The sequence below is a fragment of the Bombus pyrosoma genome, linkage group LG7 (genome assembly GCF_014825855.1).
Source record: "Bombus pyrosoma isolate SC7728 linkage group LG7, ASM1482585v1, whole genome shotgun sequence".
NCBI lineage: Eukaryota > Metazoa > Arthropoda > Insecta > Hymenoptera > Apidae > Bombus > Bombus pyrosoma.
The window spans coordinates 15,808,061-15,826,733 of record NC_057776.1 but is presented as its reverse complement, the minus strand read 5'-3'; the positions used below and the strand labels follow the sequence as shown (position 1 = coordinate 15,826,733).

The window sequence follows — 18,673 nt, the reverse complement described above, 5'->3', positions numbered from 1 at the left end:
TGATTTAAAGACCGACTGATATCGCAAATCGATACCCGTTATGCATCCTCCAATATATATTTTTTCCTCGGCAACAACAACAACGAGAGAGAGAAAGAGAGCAACTCTTCTTCGAATCCCATTTACACGTAACAATCGCTGGCACTCCACATTTCGCGGTCTTATCCCTGTTCAAATCCAAACAGACTCAATTTCCAAGTTTCTCCTCCGACGTGCTAAATAACGAAACTTCATCGTTTGCGCGCAAAACGTTCCTCGTATTTATGCTTGGAATATTTTCAAGTTCGTCGTGTGGCTAAAGTAAAATCCTCGTCGTGGACCGCGAAAGCCAGTCCGGCAACATCGTATTTCGCGAATACACGCAGGCTCCATGCTCGAGATAATTTCGATCGGCGCGGCGTATCGGTTGATATATTAATGATACCGCGTGATAGCGTTCAACAATGTGGTAAACCAGTTCGCTAGTCGACGAGGAGTGCTTGTTAAATACAACCGGATACGTATAGCGTCGTTTATATACAGGTTGCCTGCTTCTGCTTAAAATTCTAAGCCGTCGAACGTATTTCCCCGATGATCTTCTATATGAACGAACGGAATCGTGGAAAAGAAACTGATAAGAGAAATAGAAAATTGCCAGTTCGGTCATAGTCTGTAAATCGAAATTTTGTCGATCGGTTGTCTATCGGCGGTTGACAGCGGACAGAAAATTTTGCTTATGAATATTGATTATTAATCTATTTACCACGTTCTATTAATTTTTTCAAATTACTTTCTCACCTTCAATTTTTTCAATTTATTCGCTACATTTATTATGTAAAATAATACAGGGATTTTTGTTAGATTATCTCTAAAAGCGTGAGAAGATACAGCTTGTAAATTAATTTCGGCACTCGAATGAAACTATGACTGAATGTAGGGGAAATTAATTTGAGTATTAATTGGTTCGAAGTTACATATTAAATGTGAGATATCAGAAGAAGATAATGTAAGAAATTTCGTTGGATTAGCTTGGAAAGAATGGGAAGGTAAGGATTACAAAACAGTGTCAATAGCGAAATAAAACTGTAACTAACAATAAGTATAGAAGGTACATCCGCTCTTTTAGTGGATCAACGTATGTACTTCTAATATGCATACACATTCTGCGAGAAGTAATGAAAGTACTGTGGTTATACATACGAGATGTGATTATACAACGAGGCGGGGTTTACGCTTTATTTACTATAACCCGAAGATATAGATGTGTCATAAAGCTACCGATTCTCGTAAATAATACAAGCTACGAGCTTAAAGACCGATCGCTACGATCGAATCCTTCGTTAATTTTCAGGCCGTGCCAGACCGCCGGCACAATGTGACGAATTTAACGACATTCCGTGGCCAAACAGATTTACACATAATTCCTTTGTCAGTGAACGTGCAATGACGACGATAACGGTGTAGGCTGTTGCGCATATGATACGCACGCCGTATAATATTATACCGTGATTCAAACTGTATATTTGCATACACAATCTTCGATGTTACGTGTACGGTTTGAAATTTTGCTGCTTCGAATAATGAATCATTTCAGGCATAACCAAATTATGCATATCTCTTGCGATAGTTTTGTACTATTTTTCATAAGAAATTTCGTTCTTTTATAGTTCATTCTATAATTATTACTTTACTGATTCAGCCTTGGGGGGACACATCGACTGAGATACACATACATTCATTGTAAAAAGAATATGAAAATGAATTGAACAGATAAGGGTCGATCGAATACACGATAAACAAATTATAAATCCGAATTTTTTAATAGATATATTTCATACAGATTTTCAATAAATCGGAAGAAAAGTTTTAATCATAACAAATCATAGCATTAAAATTACGAGATCGTTTAAGATCAAATCGGTTTCTGTAATACGATAGAACTCCAACTTTTCTTTGCAATCCTTTATTCGAACGTTCCTATTTGTTGCTACAAATATTTACATTTGTTTTATAGTTTGTTTAATATAGAAGAGTGCGCATCTCGGTAGTGTTAGCGACGATCACTAGGGAGGAGTTTTTGTTGTTTCAGTTAGAATGTGTGTGGTCTATTAATGGTGTATTAATGGCTGGAAGCGATCAAGTCAGAATTCAATTTATCTGAACTTGTCGGGAGTCAAACAGATCTTGTAATACGTGTTCGCCAATTCTCTCCACTACATAGTATTTTTCACTCACAATAGAAGTTCAAGATCAAACAAGTAGATTTGATCGATATTAGTTGAGTTAATCGAGCACTAACCGAGATAAATGAAGTCCGTACGTAGTAAAATTCTACTACACGCAGAAAAGTTTCGTTAAAACATTCTTCTTGTGGAATTTTATTTAAAATCATCAATTATTCGTAAATATATTCTTATCTTGACGTTGACAGCTTTAGTGGCTGTCATATGAGGTGCATACGCTTTAAGTGGTAAACATTTGCAGCATTTAAACGGTGAATTTTTATTTATATATTTTTATTTATCGCGGTATGTAGCCGGTGATGTACGGTGTTGATGATTTTATTGAATATAAAGTAGATTGAGTAAAATATGGTAAACCTTCGTCAATTTTCTACTTCATTGGTCATTGTTTCCAAGCGATTATTCGCGTTTATTGCACCATAAAACGAATATACAGGGTGAATCACCACAAGTTAACGCGTTAAAGAAATTTTTATCCTTGGAAATGGCAAAAAATACTTGTGCCGAACGTGTCTTTTTCTCCGCGAAATAAAATAATTAGATGCTTCGGAATAATTTTTGTTTTTTAGGAACTTTTTGGAATCTCAAGGTCCTCGTCTCGGTTATCTTCTTGTCTAGAAGCGAAATGCGTCGTTTTCTTTCGAAAAGAGCTCCATTCTAGCCGATGCACGTGGAAATTCAGTGCCAGGATACTAGGATTACCTTGAAGCTATTTAGTTATTTAAAAGAGTAAATCATAATGATTCACCTAACGCACGACATAACATAATTATCCAATTAAGAAAGTATGCAACAGGAAGTTACTACGTTTATCATATTAGCTGTATTAATTAATATAATATATAAATATATAGAATTAAAATCCTTTTTCCCGTCTTTAAAACCTAATGAAATCGTTTAAAGACTAATTTCAATATATTACACGGTCGTAATTTTGATATCCACTAAATAGTTTACTTTTTACTCAGTGTGTAGTATCTTTTCTGCAATAACTGTCTGGTTTGTTGATAGCATACTTTCTTACTACCTCGATGTACATAGTACGTTTCAAGTTTTTCTGCTAAACGTACGTAAGTATCCATTAAACTGAACGAAGATTAATAAAAAAAAGCTCTTAACGAGATAAATTTCAGAAGTAGTTTCTTATTGACGTGCAATATTGTTATTTTTATGTTTGTGAAACTTTTTCCTTTTTTTAAATCGTAGAATGTATTAACCTCATTTGACAGGAAAAAATTTCGACTCCTTCCATAGCATTATGCATATATATCCTCACACAATATCTTAAAACACTTTTCATTTTCATAAAAATTAAGAATTTTATATAAATTCTAAATTTCACGTACTTCCTATAAAATTATTAATATAGTTTGTCAGGACTTTGTCAGATATTTCCTGTTGTTCCTTGATCTTACTTAGCTGTTTCTAATTCCGACAAATCGATATGACAATTGTCCCAAAATCGTTGATCGAGCATATAGTCCACTCCATTCTATTACCTGGTACGCACTTCGTTTCTTATTTTCCTAAGAAATCATCATCCCTCTTTATCTATTTATCACGACGTAAACATCGAGAACCATCATCTGGCAAATTCACAGTCCTTACGCCCCTTACGCCCCTTACGCTTTGCTGTCTGTACATGCATCGAAGAACTAGTCCGCCATCACAAGAGAGGCATAAGAAGCCGAGAAACCTCTCATTAAAGAAAGTAGCTGTCTCCGAAAATGATGTCGAAACATCTGTGCCCGGGTGTAGCGAGCGGTAGCCGAAATTAAAGCACGCCAAAAAGTCTCCGGCTGTATCGCGGTGAATTTAATGTCGGAGCATCAAGCTGGCGCGAAAGTGTGCGCATAAAACAAAAGAGTTCGACCGCGAGGAACTTTTTCTGTCTGGCCATTAGCTGCCGGCTTAATTTCGGCCGTTGTTGCGCACACGTGTACCTATATACGGTTGCGGTGGAGTGTCGCCGTGAAGGGTGGTGCAGTGTGCAGAAAAAAGGAAACTCGGTATCGTTCGTGTTTATACCGCGCGGACATTGTAATTACAGGCAAACATCGCGTTTACCGCGCCGCGAATCGCGAGATTATTAAATGTCATTAAACACCGCGTCGACAGGCGGGTCTGGGCCGTGCGCATCTTCTCCCTCTTCCATTACACGAGCGAAAAGGGATGGAACGAAGCGACGGGGCTATAATTATTCGCCCGGACGCGGTATTATCCTAATTGTCTAAACCTTATGGCGTATTAATATCGAGCTTCTCGATCTTGGTAGGCGGCCACGACGCGGATTATTATTTTCGTATCGCAGCAGCTATTTCATTATACCGATCGTGGCGCACTTACCTCTCATTAACCTCGTAGCGGCCGCGCCGATGGAAAAACGAGCGTGACGACCGCTGCGGCGTTCGCGTCGCTTCGAGACAGTGTTTTAACCAGCGGGCTACAGAAAGAAGGAGGGAAACGGTACTGGTAATTGAATTTTGAATTACGATGTCCCGTCGATGTTCCAGTACAAGTATTAAAATTTAATATCTCGAGTGGAGTCGCACGAGTTCCGCGCACAGAGAAAGAGGAAATCGTCGGCAACGTAATGTTCACCTGTTAAACAAGCCGCACCACCCCTTTCTGTCTTTCTCTGCGCTACGTACGGTTGATTTAAGAAACGTTGCATAGGCATTTCTGTATGCAACCGGAGCTTGTAATTATTGCCGGTTTATACGAGCATTCGGTCGAAATGAAACGTATCCTGAGTCGTAAAATGCTATGTGTAAAGTGGTTTCAGTAAATTTCGAGTTTTTTGCGTGATTGTTGAAATATTTACCTTCCCGGTGCAGTTAGAAGGATGTAAAATTCATTGGTTATATCCGTGTCTGGTTAATTTGATGGAAAATATAATGAAAGGTATATTGCACCGGAGAATACGATCGTCACTTTGCCAATTTTTACTATAGTCTCGTATGAATAACGCGTCCATTCAACAAGATCACGGAACTTTACTTGTGTTTACTTAGTTGGCGCAATAAAATCGTTCACTGTGACTTGACGAATTTATTGAGCAGATTAGTATCGAGCTGTGTAGCTGGATGTTTTTCTTCTTTTTCTTCTTTTTGATAGGAAATTCTGTGATCTTTTTCTTTTTGTTAATAAATCTGTGGTCTTTTCTGTGTTGTTTTCTTCTCATAGAGTTTCTGAAGGGATCGAAGAAAGGGATCGAAACGGCAAAATAGTCGGTGAAGTTGTTTTCGCGAAACTTGGAATCTTTGGTGCGATTATATTATAGTTGAGCGGAGAAAGGTGTTTTCGGACTGGGTTTAGAGTTCGTGGCTGTTATTTCAGACCGGGAACGCGTACTGTTTGTGCGAAGGTAAAACTCGAAGAAGAAATAATCAACGCGATCGTGCTCTTTGTACGAAAACAATTGTTGTTTTCTATTTGAAACGGCTCGTTACGTTTTTAACGACCATGGTTTCAACCTCAGGAGAAAATTCTTCTCTCGGACGAACAATGGCTTGGCTATTAACTAAGAACATAGTTCTTTCAAAATACGTATGGAGCTTCTAGCTTTTTTCCAACGGAATGCAATTTTTTCCAATACATATTTATAAAAGTTGTGCGTGTTTTCATGTATTCGTGTAAACACATATTGTGTATTTGAAAAATAAGGATTTCAGGTGTTGTTTTCTTTGGATTTACGTATTTTTTTCGGAATTTTTACTATTAAATGTGTATATCAAATGTATCGTACATTTTGCAATTTAAAATATCGAGCACTACGAAACACTATTATCTAATATTTTATATCGAATATTAACAAAAATTGCTCATTTAAGAATCAACTAGTGAATATCTATAGACATTCTAGTATTATAGTATTTTATACTAAATACCCAACTCCGTGTCCTATAATATCAGACTTTTAATACGAACCAAACTCATGATACGTACCGTAAATCGAAATTAACAAATAAGGTTCATATTTGTGGTCAAGTTATGGATTCGGAATATTAACAAATGCTTTTGCTCTAGCACATAATAACCGTTACCTTCTATCGAGCGTACTATGACAAAAGATAAATCGCAAGGCAAGAAATTAACACTAAACTCGTACTTCCATCTCAAATTATGTACGTTTGAAAAATAATGTAACCAACGATCAATTTATTCTTTCAGATACTTAAACAATTCTATATATGATTTATATAAAATAAATAACAGATTAATCAAGAATTCCAAAGATAAAGTTCGGACAAAACTTTTATTTCAGTTATTATTGATTATTTCATCAAGAATAGTTCTGAGAAACACCACCAATTTCTAAACCCTTCATCCTAAATTCCTTATTCTAGCTTCGAGGTGAAAATATCAAATATCCAGTGGTCGGTGATAAAAGAAAACGCTCGGCCAGTACCGTATTCTCCTTTAAAGGTAATTACGCAATTAACAGGCCAAACGGCTTCCCGTGGTGCAGGAATGACTGTACAAAAATCCTAACGGCATCGGAGCGTGGCCATTAACGAGCAGACCGATACTGCCCCGGCGCAATAAAAAAGTGAAACTCATTAAAATTAGACTCGGCTCGTTGCTGGCTAGATCGCGCTTAGGCTCGAACACCTATTTCGGTTTATCGTGTACGCTAGTGGCACGATCGCGAGCGCAGCTCTTTCCGGTAGGAACGCAGCAGCCTCTATCTCGCGTCTAATCCGCGATGCGTTAGCGGACACGGAGTTTCCATTAGTAGCTCTCAGTCGTAAGTACAATAATACAAATGGCAGGTTCGCGCGAATGCCCATAAATTAACGATAAAAAAGCACGCGACTTTTCAGCCGTGACTTGTCTGCCTTTGAAGAGCTTTTCATTCGCGAGTCGCGTCCAACGATGCGAGTATCTTGTTCCTTTGTCTATCACTCGTACCATCATTTTGTAATGTCGTTTGATAGGTTTCGACCTGTATCCTTTTCTTTAGATGAAGAGGAGACATTGCTTCGCGTATAGTCATTTCTGATGGAGATGATACAGATGAATTTTTTTATAAGATATATGGGACTGTATTTTATTTTTTAGGAATTATTTTTATTTGAAAAAGGTGTAATGGAAATTGTTGGAAAAGGGACATGTGAAGATAAAAATTTTAAATATCATATGGAGGAGTCGGGAACAGATGACGCTGGGTCTCTCGGTAATTTTCGATTAAATCTTTTCGATTAAAGCAAGCTATAATACTAAAAAATTAGTAATTATAGCATAAATTCTTTCTCCTTTTAAAATAGCTTACAAGTACAAAAGTATATTTCATTTGTCTCGCAGAAACCATAATCCAAAATCGCACCGCATTACAACCGCTTTCTACAAATAACCATCCATTAGCACATTCGCTGCCACTAAAATATGACAATCTTTCCCCAGAAGCTTCATATCTTTTCAGTAAAAATATTTTTACTTTGTGTAATAATATTTGTTTTAACAACATTGCCCGCTATCTCCATTGCTTTCCAACTAGCTTTCTTGAAACGCATAAAACTAAAGACATGCTGATTGCGTCAATAGAATTAGATACTTTTTAAATAACTTAGTCGTCGACTATTAACTCCTCTACGTTCTTCCAATCGTTTTAGACCCAATCGTGTTAACAAGTCTCTCAAATTTGAAGAAAGTATAAAAGAATCGTTGTTGATGTTATCGATGATGGTATGTTAAAATTTGTCTTCAAACGTTAAACGAGGACGTTCAACGTAAACGTTAAAGAAGGAATAAAATTGTCACGTGAAAGAACCGTAGCGGGAATAACACGATAAACTCAAACGAATAATCAGATTGAAAATGTGGAAGAGCATAAAAATATCACGATATACGCTCAACTCCATAATGTTCGCAATTAATAATAATTCGTAATCCACGAAAAGAGCCGGTGCATGGAGGCAAGTTACCGTCGGTTGGCGAAACAAAGCGATAGAGGGTCCCGCAGGCCAAAGTTATTATTCGCGTATCGCGGAAATCGTTTCATTATCCGCTCGCGAAGCTGTAATCGCGCATTGTGTGCTAAATGCGCGTAACGTGGCCGAAGAACCCCCTGCGGAGACTTGGCTAGAGCCGATTCTGTTTGACTGGAGGTTGCTCGACAGAGCGGCGCCAACCGGTTGCCGCGGCAGCTGGCTTCCTTCCATCGATCTCAACTGGACTCCGACTACGAGAACCGATCGTGCCACGTCTCCGGGCGACGTTGAAGAACGCCGAATATCGCTTCGACGTGCACTGGCTTACGAAAGTATTCGAATATTTGGCGTAGAAATTTTGTACATTCATATTGCGCGTATTATACGAAACATTAAAAAATTTCATTAACTTTGTAACGAGAGGCGACGATGTCACTATTGGTGTTGGTCAAATTCCAGACAAATTGAAAGATGTACATAAGTGACAGTCTGGTATATTCATAAAGAATTTCTATAAACATTCGAACATATCACAGAAAATTATTGCACGAAGCTCACACGTATATATTATGTGTGTCATATAAATCATTTTGAAATTTCATCAGCGCTGTAATGAGACACGACTGTTATGATTATATTGGTCAAACCTGAAACTAATTTGAAGATGTATATAGAAGTTCCAATCTGTATGTTCGTAAAAGGTTTCTATAAGCATTTGAACATCTATCATACAAAATTTCTGTGCATATATTCTGCGTGTCATATAAATCATTTTGAAATTTCATCAGTACCATAATGACACTACTGTCATGAGTATATTGGTAAAATTAGAAACAATCTGACTATAGAAGTTACAAGATGCTATAAGTATGTTTCACTAAAAATTAGTATACGTAACTATCCTAATATAATAACTATGTTAAGGATATAGTAAGTATTGTATTATAATATTGAGATTTATTAACAAAATCAATAATACCTCTTAAATACTTTCGTGATCTATACGAGATACACACATACACACACACACACACACACACACACACACACACACACATATATATATTGAATATCTTCCAATTTCTATGTATATTTTTAGATTTGTTTCAAACTTCGTCAATAAGATCATTGTTGATTACGTAAGTCTCGTAACAGCGTTAATAAATTTCAAAATGTTTCGTATGACACACATAATATATTCATAAAAGATGTCTACAAGTGTTCGAATAGTTTCATGAGTCTGTGTATCGATAAATGCGTGTTGGAGTGGCGGCTTCTCGAGAAGCCTGACACGGACAGGCAACGAGCCACGGAACGTCGTCTGTGCTTCGTTCCTTGTTCTTCTTTTTTTTTTCTTTTCTTTTTGTTTCTTTCTTCCGGTTGGTTCACTGTCGCTCGTGGCTGGTGTATCAAGATTGATTTATGCCGGTACATCTAGTGGGCGGTCATCGACAAAATGTTGTGGGACGTATTGTCGATGCTGTGTATGACTGGTATGATTTGTGTCGAGAATATAGTGGGTGAGATTGATCGTGAGTTGGTCTTGAATCGTTGAATGCGCGGCGGATAATATTTAGCAGCGAGTTTGGTATGGTTTGAGGGTGTTTGGTGTTGTAACGCAAGTGTGGGACGAGAGTTGGTGGAAGACGACTTGCGTGATTCTACGTCTTTGAACCTTCTGATGTGGATTGTTTGTTCGTACTTATCGGTATTGTTTAAAGCGGTAAAATTTGTTTAATTAATAGTTTAATTTAAAAGCCATTTTATCGCGGCCATAAATATTATACATACTCTTTATTGGAAAAATCTGACTGTTTCCCCTTTACCTAGCGTTTTACATTTTAAAGCACTTGTGACTAGAATGAAACAACAGATTTGTATTAGGTTGTCCGAAAAGTTTCTTTCGTTTTATAAGGAAATAATAGACGCACAATGTTTTTTGTTTTATATTAGTTTATTGAATTATGCACGGACATAATAATAGAAATATAACGAAATGGGTCATACCTAATTTAATAAAATAATATAAAACAGAAATTGTTGTTCATCTATTATCGCCTTATGAAACGAGAGAAACTTTTCGGACAACCTAATAACAAAATAACTAGAAACTGAAAGCAGAGAAGAGCGTCTAATTTATATTAAATATGTCAGTGTATATCCGTGGACGAAATAAGTTTTTGGTGACTTTGTGGATTATGGATATTCAAAGTTACAACGCGTAATTTTACTGCGAGATATTAATTATATTGAACCTGTAAACATTCATTATCCACAGAAATAGGATTTCGTATATACGTATTGCGTGAACGTATCGTATGTATGTATTCATTGGCCCAAGAAAATGGATTTAGTTTGCACGTATAGGCGTGGTTGATGAGGTGGGAATAGTTAATTTCAACGATATGTTCGTTAACAGCATGCTACATTTTTTATTGTTGAGGTTGAGGTTGACTGTTTGAAGAACGAGTGGATGAATTTGTAATAGAAAAGTATATTGAAATAATTAAAGGTATAAGTTTATGCTGATGCCTTACTCTCTTAGTGTTACTAGACAATGGAATAGACAGGGAGCACGTTCATATATTTATAGCAAAAGGACATTACCAAAAATGTTAATCCTATAGCTTCAGCTAGAGGCTACAGGGAACATAAATAGAAATCTGTTTATGAGTTCCTTTGTTCCTAAACCTTGCAACCCAAAACACGATGTATATTCAAGGGTATAATGATATGCACCTCTCCTTATTTAGAATATTTCTGCGTAATAGCAGTCTGGAGGTCACGGATGTACATAAATAAATAGGTAGAGTTTTTCTTGAAGTAGTTGCTTCAACATTTATGATGCAAAAAAATTAAGTCTACTGAGAGAATATGAAACGAATGTTCGCTGAAAGTTGGTACTTACAGATTTATATTGTAGATCAATGAAACTGGTGATATAAAACGAGTATCCCCAAGAGCTGAAATTCGAATGCATTCTGGGGAAAATAACCGTGCCGATGAAGTGTGGAATTCAAGGAATGCAATAAGAATCGAAAGCAACTGATCATAAATCACTGTTTCGTACGAACGTGTAATCTGCTAGAACTTCAACGAGATTACACAGGGGGCTAATAAATGACGACTTAAAAAACACTCGATTTGTTTCCTTAATTTAAGTTAGAAATCAGAAAATTGCAAGAAATTCCTGTTAAATTTATTTTAGAAAGTTCTCTATCATTGAGCACAGAAAAATTACAAGCTATGGAAACAAAAACTTCGTATCTTTAAATGGAAATAATAAGAACAACTGATCTGATAACTGTACTGGCTATCCATTAACAGTTAGTGTATTAGAAAGAGGGTAAGATTATTTGCTATGAATATAATAAATCAAATACTGCAATGTAAAATGTAAAATACATATTGTTCCAGGTTGGCCATTAAACACAGTAGCCAAAGAGAATATCCAGAGTTTTGTAATAAAACAATATTAGATTAAAAAGTATATTAATCTTCAATCATCAGTTGGCACGTACTAATCTATACTATCTAAAATATATTCAATCTTAGTTGGTACATTCTATTGCATCTAATACCATCGTCCGGATATCGTTTATCTTGATACTCTTAATGTTACAAAACTAAATGAGATACCGAATGAACGCTGGTAACCTGTAAAGGATTGAAAGGATTCATTCTTTCTAAAAAAAAATACAAATTATAACGTTACTTAAATTATAATAAAACGTCGTAAAGAATTGTAATTGATTTCACAAAGACAGCTCTTGAACATTTCTTACGTTTGCGTTTACTTGCGAAACTTTCGAACAGATATTTTGTATCGAATTCAATCGTGAATTAAAAGTATACGAAAGCACCGTTCGATCGGCGAAGAACGATTCGACAGCGAAACATCGACTAGAAATATCGAATTTGATTTGGTACACAAAGCGTACAAGTACCTATGGAAATCCATCAAATGTAAAATCAGCCGGTTGCATCATGCCGCCTCCGCCGCTGGTGCAGCAGGAGGAAAAAATTCTTTTAAAACTAGTCATAGCGCATACATATCCCGCAGAAACGATCGTGCGTTCGATGTGTAGAAGATATCGATGATGCAACGATGCATTTCCAAGGTATCTCAACCGAGGACGCCATTACTGTAAAATCGAAAATACCCGGTTCGTCGTAAAATTCAAATAAGCGTTCCCGGTCGAAAGTGGTTCGGTTGCGTGGTAAAACGTAGCATTTATTTCGATAAAATCGTGAAACGAGCGACCGGAAACCATCGGGTGTTAATAACCTTGGCCTGTGAAATCGAGCTGCTGAAAAATTTACTTGCAACGTGTGTTTGTTACGAAGATAGAGTTTAACGCTTCGAGCGTGCCAGCTAGAAATAAGCTGCGATCCAAGTTTCACGGCAATGGTTTAATATCAATCTATTCCTGACTACAATACTTTTTTCCATGAGATACTTGCTACGTGCTTAGTGTTTCCAGTCAGCTGGTTTGGAATTTGTAATATAGGGTCATCATCTTCTTTCCTTTTTCTTGTTTTTTCTCGTTTTTAATTAATTATTTACAGTCGTATCATTCGCTATAGTGACGACTCACGTGAACATTGGCGACTCACAATCGGCCGAAATCATCGGTTGAATTTCTATATTTGGAAGGGAGTGGTTTGTTTGAGATTACTAACAACTTCAGCAATTGTAGGATTTTATATGGATTTTTATAATTGGGGGAAAAATTAATATTAAAGTGTAATCTAGCAGTGGAAGATTTGTTATAATGTAAAATGAGATACGGTCCATGGTTTTCTATTAAGAAATGTGTTAAAATTAAATGAAATTGCCTTTAGAGGGAATTTGAAGATCTATTTTCATGAAAATTATCTTTCATAGTTAGCGACGCATAGGAGAAATAAATCAGGATATTAATAAGTAGATAATAAGCAGCAATGTTTGAAATTATAATAATATTATAGCAGACGTGGCAATAATATATTAAAATTATATAAACAGTGCGAACAGACAGTGTTCAATAATCATGCAACAATTGCAAAATGCAATGTCTAATCCCTTATTTTCCTTATTATTGACGTAGAGCGATCAATATCCATCTTGTTTAAACGTTTTGAAAATGCATAATGTATCAACGTAGCAATAAATCAAGAGCTGTCGGTTTACGTATATCGAAGAGATTATATTCAGAAAATTTATGGCTAGGTATTAAACGTAATTTACTGCATTTAGTCAGTAACTTTTCTTACACGATTATTCTTGGAATAGATGTTAAAATGTATTAGGATATTGTTGGTATCTTGCATATTATTATTAGAGAAAAATGATATACCATGCTAAACGAAAGGTGAAATAATAATATATGAAAATGACTAAGAAGATATTAAGTTTAATCTGTAAAAAAGTCTTATACCGTTACGTATTGTACATACTTTGATTCGCTAACGGTTCATACTACTGTGTCCGTGTATAATTCGCTCAATCTACTAGCCAACGTTAGGTTAGAGGAGCAAGCTGGATGAAATGAATTATACTTCTTGTATCCTTTTTATGTAAAATTTCAATTATAAAGTAACTTTTTATAAATAAATTATTTACACGTTTCAATCTATAGAAAATAGACTTGATATAATTCTTTGTCTATCTTTATTGCTTTACAAAATAAGAAATTCTAATAGTCCTTTATGTTACATAATCATAATGTGAAGCACTCTGAAAAATAAAAATTCTTCATTCCAAAAAAGAAGTCTTGCTGAATAACAAAAGGACAGAATTCCTGACTAACGCTTCTTACTAGAAAATATTTCTAGATAACTAATGATTGTAGCCAACGATGGCTAAAATTTTCCAATAAGTTAATACTATGCTATTCGCGACGAAACGAATGGATTAGTTTCCACATTATAGCAGACAATGCATGTCAGATAATCCTTTTCATTTCCAAATCGTTCGATTCTACGCCTTTCGCTCAAGCATGAACGTTGTCCAGCCCTATTTCGCGGCTATAAAATCTGGATAACCACGACACGCATGATTTCTTACCTAATTCACGGAAACGAATAGGAGAAGCATGAAAACACCTCGCGTAGCCAGTATGTTCACCTCGGCTGTTTCAAGGATCATCCCTCTGGCCATCGACAATCACTTACTCGACAATTATACTTGCGTCGAAGGAATAACGTTTACGCCTCGATACGATGTAACGATAGTAGACGATACACGACCCCTTGAGCAGTTTTGCTGGCGAATAAAGTTCCTTGTGTGGTTTCTCCATCGTAGTTATAGAACGGGGAGAGAATTTCGAGAAAGGCATTAATGGATCCAATACGATTTAAAAGACGAACCGATGAATCACGAACACGAGTCTTCTTCCTTTTTATTACGCTTGTTAGATATGAAACGATACAGCGTAATAAAACAGAGCTGTTCTATTTGAAAATAAGAGTTTGAAAAATTGGGTCGAAATAGAAAGTTCGAGATAAACGATCAACAATTATTCAGCCATTTAGCAATAGTACAAAAAGTAGCTAATTATCTACTAATGATATACGATATATGTAATAATAATATTCTTTCGATTACAACGACTTCTAACAAAATATTATTCTAATGATATATAAAATTAAAATTTGTACATCGACGCTATCACGGAGCATAACGAAGAAAGAAGAAAGAAGATCGAGGAAACAGATACGTAGCAGACGAAATAAAAAACGAGGAGAGGAGAAAGAAAAGTAACGCATAGCAAGCAGCGATACGACGATAGCTCAGCTACGTGGCCGTAAATCGCTCAGATCGTTGAATTAATCGATTGGTAAATAGCAGTTTGATTGCATGACACGTTTGTTAATGAATTCACATAATTCCTGACCGCGATCTCCGCAAGCTTTTCAGCTTTCGTCTTGGCTCTCTTTTTCCGTTGGAAAGTGACATACGAGCAACGCGGTTCTTTCTTTACTCTGTTCGTACGGCCCGCGTTCCGAGCGAGCATCTAAACGATATCCGGTGACCCGGCGTTCGTTTCTTGCCGTACGCCACGCCGACCGAACGTTCTTCAAGATTTATGGAACGACCGAGCGCAGTGACGGATGTTTTGCTGGACGAACGGCGAAAATATCCCGCGAGACGATTCTTCCAGTACTTATGGGACAAAACAGACGTCTTTCGATAGGAAGTCGAACTCTCACGTGAAATATAGGCATAGAATGCGATCCCCTACATTCACGAGTATCTCTACATACATTTTATAATATGAAATAATGACCGGATATCTTGGAATTATCTTAAAGCGGGCTGTAATAAATAATGAGACGAAGAGAGAGAATAAGTAAAATTGTATTAACGATCAGCTGGATTTATCGTACATCTAACAACTGTTGTGTTCATATTTGGTAATATGAGAAATACTTAAGAAAATACATACGGATCGACAACATTGTTTGTTGTATTAGTGCTATATTACCATATGGTATAAAGGAATGTTAAATTTCTGAATTCGCACTTTTACTTTCCAAGTTTTATATCTTGCGATATGAAAAAACGAGAAGATCGAATACCTTAGAATTTATAGAAATAACATAGTACGTTAATACTATATTAGAACTCCATAGAGCAACTTTATAAATGAAATAAAAGAAGAAGATAAATAAAACTGTAGTGAAGAGGATTGAAAATGATCATTTGTATTGACAAAGGATGTATTTATATATATAGATACTTCTTTATAGTTCCAAGAACGTAGTCAAGTCGAATGAATTTCGAATCCTCATTCTGAAAACAATAGACGAAGAACAATTGCTAATTGGAGAGCACTCTATTCACAAATCTTCGTAACCGCAAAGTCAACGGTTTCCCTTGTCCCGCGGTCGTTAAACTTTCGAAAATTGGCGGCAAGTCTCGAAATCTGAAACAATCAAGACACGGCCTCGAACGAAAGGATTTCATTTCCAATCGTTTCTGCGGCATTGCGTAACCTTGACGAATCGTCCGGAGAGTATGTTTCAGTCTATGGAGCCGGCGCGGCGTAAAACGAAGGGACACAAAGAGCTCCCTTTCACGTTTTTCGCGTTGGCGACTCGCGCTAATTGGCTTCCACGGAACACGTAATGAAACGTAAATATTTTCCGTCAGTCTGCCCTGTCTGTTCCTGTCCCCCAATTTTCCCTTCTCTCTGTCTCTCTCTCTCTCTCTCTCTCTCTTTCTCTCTCCCTCTGTATCCCTTTTTTATCCCACACGCAATTTATCCAGACGTTAAGAGAAGGAGGCACAGAGGTATCGACGATGATGAGGTTATTTTGAAAAATGATAAAACGATCGGTCCATCGGCCTGACCTTTAAGCGATTCTAAAAGAGAGGAACTTAAATACTAATGGGAAACTGGTTAATGGAGGACCGGGCGGCGACCTTTCGAAAACAATCGATCGCCGCGCGGTTGGTCCCGGTTCTGAACGAGGAACGAGCCTTCCGAGTGAAAGTCCCCCATAGCATTGGTAGCATTCCGTCTTGTTTATTCGCCGATATAGAAGCTGTTAAAGTGGGTCAGCTGCAGGCGTTGCACCACCTTCCTTCTAGCGTATCAGTTTCCGTTTCGTGCCGGCGGGATCCCGCGATAGGGCGAATGTCGATAGTGCAACGGATTGCGTTGAACGGTTGGTACGAATGTTGAGGGAATATTTCGGAAAAAATTAGTTTTCAGTACGATACGTGGATAGGGGTTGATGGACAGGAGAATTTTGTGGGAAAAGCGAAGAAATCACACCTACTTGGTGCGATCTTAATTACGAAGACTAGGAAGAATTAGGAAAGATTAATATTTATTTAATTTGAATGTACCATTTAGTGATATTTGGGGCATCTTTAGTAACTCAAATGAGTAGCTTAACGATTGGTTCAAATGAATTGAGTTTGCTAGTATTGTTACTTGAACGTGGAATTGTAATTAAATGTTAAACAGAACTTTGTAAATTTTCTTCTTCATAAAAAATGTATCATTGATTTCTTCTAATTTATAGGAAGAATAATATGTTCTAATAATGACTTAAAAGTTCAGAGGCATTATAATAGAGCGATAATTCCAGGAATAAGTGAATAGGAGAAGTTGCAACATTTTCCTCTTATCTGTATAAGACTTAAAAAGATTATATTAAATTGCGGGTTCACAATTTTTTGGTTTCTCTGCAAGATAATCTTTTAAAAAATTCTAAAGTTACTAAACGAACTTATGCCTTTCATCATATACGTTAAACTCTATCTTATCTATTGTTGTGTAATAATTGTGATTGTTCATCTTTTGATAAATCTAACGAGAAATTGCTTCTTATTTCTTAAAGTATCTCTCTATAATAATATACAAAATGAAACAATCTGGCTGCAGTATAATTGAATACAAAAGGTTACGGTAATTTGAAGACGCGATGGGATCATATAGTCCCGAACACAATGGAAGGATTAAATTGGATTCTAATTTTATCTATACTTCGTAGTATCTTTATTTTAATCAAAGAAGATTCTAATGGTACTTTGAAGGAATTCGCTATTATTCTCTAAAACGAGTCGAGAGATTTATATTTCGATTATCTTTAGCCACGGAATTCATTAGGGATGGAGCAATGGGACTGGCTACTATGTAGCATTTATTTGACATAATTAATAGTCGAATTGCCACGCAACTGTGTTGCATTTCCTTAGCAGCTGGGATCATTTATTTCGCTCGTTCTACGTGTCTGTCGAGCGATCTATACCACCGTGATCCTTTTGTGTCTGCATCGTGGTATTGTCGTCAGATCTATTAAAAAGTCCCAGGAATATTTCGTCGCATCGTAAAAGATTGGTTAAGAAGCTATTTGATAGCCGCTTTAAAAATTAAAAGCTTTTTTCTTATAATCGTTTACATAATTCAAAAGTCGGAAATCGTTGCCAATAAAAAGGTATCGTTTTTTATATCGCGCTTCTTCTGTGGTGTGAAAGTTAGCAAATACTTCAAACAGAAAGATGAGAACCGAATGTAACATTGAAAATTACGATCCTATAATCAAGATAGCATATTAAAATCTTGCAGTCACGACAGATGTTATGAATAAATAAAATGTACAAATTTGGTCGACGATTAAATAAAACAAGTGCGTGTAATTACTATACTTTTATCCTCTTCGTTTAACGTTTAACACGTTCATATCTAAATCATATCATAAAATTCTATTTCATCCAATATTTATATACATCCAATATATCTTGTTCTATCATTGCTAGCGATGCTAAATTTCATTACTATATTCTTCAGTTCTATTTTCTATGTACATATTTTGTTACTTCGTGTTTAATATTAGAGTGTTTTGTTATCAGTAGTATGAGACGTAAGAAAAGTATTCATTCTATAGCAGCTTTCAAAATAAAATGATAAATATTTCTCGAACTCATTTTAATCTTTCCTAAAAATCTAATCCAAAACCTTTACTCAGTTATTTCCTTTGCTCAAATACTACATGTTCCTTTCTACGAAATCGTTTCGAGTT

The 18,673-nt window shown here is 36.2% G+C and overlaps 1 protein-coding gene and 1 long non-coding RNA gene across 2 annotated transcripts in view; both read left to right on the top strand.

The window, feature by feature from the left end:
- Positions 1–18,673, top strand: part of LOC122569001 (UPF0489 protein C5orf22 homolog) — a 466,219-nt gene that overhangs the window by 80,819 nt on the left and 366,727 nt on the right. The window lies entirely within an intron of this gene.
- Positions 9,452–13,675, top strand: LOC122569009. Its single transcript, XR_006317293.1, has 4 exons — positions 9,452–9,648; positions 10,701–10,961; positions 11,079–11,501; positions 11,573–13,675. It is a non-coding gene; the product is annotated as an uncharacterized LOC122569009 (long non-coding RNA).